At 42.3% G+C, this 4,503-nt stretch overlaps 1 protein-coding gene across 1 annotated transcript in view; it reads left to right on the forward strand.

Annotated features, from left to right (window-relative positions):
* The first annotated feature begins 1,296 nt into the window (after positions 1-1,296).
* Positions 1,297-4,503, forward strand: part of sh3tc2 (SH3 domain and tetratricopeptide repeats 2) — a 16,934-nt gene continuing 13,727 nt past the window's right edge. Inside the window, exon 1 of the mRNA XM_005719593.1 lies at positions 1,297-1,560. The gene's annotated coding sequence lies outside the window, so the exon portion shown is untranslated. The remainder of the gene's footprint in view (positions 1,561-4,503) is intronic.

The raw sequence follows: 4,503 nt of genomic DNA on the forward strand, positions 1-4,503 counted from the left end.
ACTCATACTGTAGTGTGTGTGTGTGTGTGTGTGTATATGTGTGTGTGTGTGTGTGTGTGTGTGTGTGTGTGTGTGTGTGTGTGTGTGTGTGTGTGTGTGTGTGGGTGTGGTTGTGTTGTTTTTGGCCTTATCATTCATTTGTTTATCAGTTGGATATAATGTGTCTTTTGTTTGTCATTCGCACCGTGGCCATGTGTCCACTATCAGTAGCACTGATCAGCAGTGTGCTGCATTCTTCACTAAATCTCACAATCCTTGCCCTTTGTCCACTCACATGGCAAGGGGAAAGTGCACATACCCACTCCGTGTTTTACTATTCATCCTGCAACGCTGTGCTTGCTTGTTTCTACTTATTCCTGGCTATTTGTAATTTGCTGATATTTAATGCTTTCAACCCCTCCCCTCCAACACTCTCAGACTATTGGAAGCAGAGCAAAATAAATGGTCTGTGTCCTCCAGCCTTGCATAGCCAGTTGCACGATCACATGAGCACCACAGGGACGATGTTGTGTGTTCAGGGTGACTTAGTGGTGGTGTACTTGGGGCTACACAATCAGTTCCAGAGTTTATATTTAACTAAGCACGCAAAAGAAACAGGAAAAAAAAAATGGCAGACCAAAGCACTGCCGGCTTGGCGTTTATTATCACTGCACACACAGATATGCATAACAGAGATACATAGCCCAGAAAGAAAATGACAAGAGGTCACTGCTGTGCCTTTTTGTTTTGTTTTGTTTTTGTAGTGTCATGCAGCACGCCAGGATAAATATTTCACACTTCCAGGCATCACTCTGGACATTTCCCACATTCAGTGGACTTGTTGAGCAGGCCTGTGAAAAAAACAGGAGCTTTGTAATGAAGATGAGTGATTTGTCAGGTATGTGCTGAACAATACAAAGAGAGAGAAAAAAAACAAACCCAAAACAAAGCAGGTGATTACTCAGTCATCTAAACGTCTGACATCATTAGTGGTGCAGCAAGACAAGCTGGTGAGACTGGTGTTGTAGAATGGGAAGAGAGAAAGTATTTATTATTGTGCATCTGGTACTCTAACTACGAAGAATGTTGTAATCGTGCAACAGGTTTGAATAGTTTTGAGAAGATAGATTGAGGATATATTTATAACCTGACCTCTTTTCGGTTTAGTCCTCTGTGGGATCCTGTTTCCAGATTCTGACAGAAAGAGGAAGTTTTTTTATGCATGAAGGTGAGAGAGGGGAAGAAACAGAGAGAGAGAGAGAAAAGGAGGCCCTACGACTGCCCCAAAGTAAATGTAGGAGGAGTTACAGGGGAAAAAACTTCCTCGGTCAGTGGCACGCTGTTTCGGATCGCTTTTGAAGCGACAGGCACGCACACAAACCCACGCATACACCCACATTCTCACTCACTTCCACACTTTTTCGCTGTTTCCTTTGCTTTCACCCGCGGAGATTGACAGCACACTGAGCCGCTGTCATGACGCGCAGCTCACCGGTTACCGCTCACGGTACATTCATTAGATACGTTCTGCCACGCACACCAGGAATGAACTGAAAAGACAGAGCTGGCACCAACAGAGAGGTAAGAATGTGCTTTTAGCTGATCTTTAAGTTTCGTGGTGTCATAAACTTTATTCCGTTGGGCAGTCGCTGCTGTACTTTGTACCATGAGGCTGTTGTCAGTCTCTAGTGAAAACGGTAAACAGTTTTCTGAACGTTTGAATGAGCAGTGGCTGCCAAGTAGTGATTTCAGTTCCTCGGTTTCACTAATCGTTTGACAGTAAATAGTTACAGATTCTTCCAAAAGGTCAGAAAACTCAATTAAGCGGCAATCCAAAGGCTTCTTAGAATCAGACTGTAATGAACTGTGGAAATTATCCACCACATTTTGCAGTGATCCACCACAGTGTGTGTTTAAGGGATCCAAATGTCTCTGTGTAACTGTGGGAATCTCCCTGCAGGGAGCTCTCTCCGTCCCAGACACACAGGCATGTGAGTGAGTTAACAGGGGGTTATAGTCTAAACTTAGAGCTCATAACCCCTGTCTCACATTTCTCTCTGCTAACTCCTCTCCCACATGTTTGCCGTCTACCAGCCTACGTTGTACACCCAGAGACACCTCACCTCAAACATCTCCTGCATAGTCATGCAGTTGGACGCAGCCACACACACAGCTGATCACACCATATGTCTCTCATTATGCTAGATGTTATTGTCATGGCCCACAGAGTGTCACAATAGTGTACCAGGCTGTGGCTGTGGCTTCAGACTGTGGAGACTGGGAGGTTGTTTAAGGTATGTGGTCATTAGTTACAACAGCCCCTGTTATTACAAGCAATGCATGATGTGTCTGAGGCTTAACAAGTCAGCAATCAAGCATTGTTTATAAGAGACTTTAGTGAAGTGGTGTGACAGCCTCACTCAGAAGAAGGGTTTTGAACACTGCCGCTTAGAGGAAACAATAGTTTTATCTAAAGGTGTTTGGTAAAGAGGATTTATGTGACTTGTATAATCAAATTACCTTTTTTATTGATAGTATCTATGGTTTTATGGAGACAGCTGCTGTTAGCTTTTGATGCTAACAACGGCCTGTGCATGTGACTGCACATATGAGCTTGGAGACCAGTCTGCGTTTATTAGATTGGATATTTGTTGAACAATGGCAAACAAGCAGGGCTGTCAGGATATTCCCTGCTATGGCTCCTGCTTGTTTACAGCTTTCTGTCTCACCAGGCACGCAGATTCAGTCATGAAGAAGAGGAGACCAGTTACAGACAAGAATATCAGGCCTCTGCATCGCCTAATTTTGCGGAAGCACTTGTTTTCCAACATCAGTGATTGCATCTGATGGTAGCTGACACGAGGCGTGTAAGGCATCAGCTGTTTCTATCACCTCATTACATCAGTTGGCCCCTCCATCTCGGTTAACGGCGTAATCTGCAATTTGCTGTGTCTGCCGGCAGTCATCAGATACGTTTTCAAAGTTTAACTTGGATACTGTTCGGGTACAAAAACAAAATGCATAATTCTACTCAGGTTTACTCTCTATATAAGCTTATTTTTACGCCATGTGATGTTTGTGTCATCAATTCAACACTTTTTGGTAGTTTTATTCACTTTCCATTTAAAGTGTTGGAATAGATAAGTATAGATATGTGCACATTGATTTTGTGGGAAACACCCTTTGCTGTAAAACCTACTGTAGTATTTCAGTTTCAGTAATTTTTAAATTAATGTAAAGTCCCTGTAAAGACTTCTATACCTCCTATCTGATAATACACAGTGATCAACCACAGCTGACCAGATCGACTGGTCAGCTGTGGTTGATCTGTGTGGAATCTGCATCTTCTCCATGTCCCTGTGTGATTTGTTCTGGTAGAGCCTGACCCATTTATTGACGGGTAAATATTATCAGCTGGTATTGGCTTTCTAACAATACCGGCATTGATAACAGCTTATAAATAATATTTTATAATAATCAACAATTTTAAGAGTGTTCACGTTGCATAGTTTTTCCACCAGAAGGCACTCTGCAAGTTTCCTTTTGGGAACACACATTTGGAACGCCACAAAAAACCAATAACAGCTGATCTGATTCTGAGTAGAGTCGTGCAGAACGTAAGTGGGTAACTACAGGTAACAAATGTTAGGGAAATGTATGCTTCAGTGTCTGAACGAGCAAAAAAACAAACAAACCCTGATATATCAGGATTCGATCTTATCATTATTGATCTTAAACATATTATATCAGTCGGGCTTGACTCTGAGCACACTGGCCTCATACCACAGTCCAGAGACGTGCATATTTAGGTGATCTGGTGATTCTAAATTGGTTGTGAATGGGACTGTCAATAGTTGTCTGTTTCTTTGTATTAGCCCTGTGATGGACTGCCAATATAGGCCCCAGCCGTGTCTGCCCCTGAATTGGATAAGTGGTTAAGAAAATGGATGAGAGAGATTAAAAATAGGAAAGTGATTAGTTACCATTAAGCTTTTATGTTTAGCAGTTATAATTGACATAAACACTGTCAATTATAACTACTTCTGTCTATACTCTGCATGTTGAAGAGAAAATCATAGTATGGGTAACTGTGTTTTTTATATATGTTTTAAGAATGGAGAGAATTTCACATTCTCAATGGAGCCATTGTTGTATTATTTACCGTGTCCCTCTCTGATGGTAATGGGTCGCCTAAGGTCAATTATTCTAATTTTCCCCTCCCTTTGATGCGCTTAATTATCAGGGGTGTCTCATAAGTGAGAACAATGGCGTCTATCGCGATCTCCTCACCACGCCATCTCTATTTTCAGCATTCAGCCTTTTTTTTTTCTCAGTGACCTCACACTGTAGAAAGAGGCTTTTCTGTGGTGCTCTTGTCATATCACTTTGCCATCTGATGGTAGAAAGCTGAGTTGGGTTAAACTCTGTGTTGGAGATGAACTGATCCTCAACCTGTGTCACCAGGAAACTCTTACCCCCACTTAGCACTGACCTTGCAGCCTGTCCCTCTATGGAATCACCTTA

Source organism: Pundamilia nyererei, unplaced genomic scaffold, assembly GCF_000239375.1.
Source record: "Pundamilia nyererei isolate P.nyererei 1_Seehausen unplaced genomic scaffold, PunNye1.0 scaffold00001, whole genome shotgun sequence".
NCBI classification, from domain to species: Eukaryota; Metazoa; Chordata; class Actinopteri; order Cichliformes; family Cichlidae; genus Pundamilia; species Pundamilia nyererei.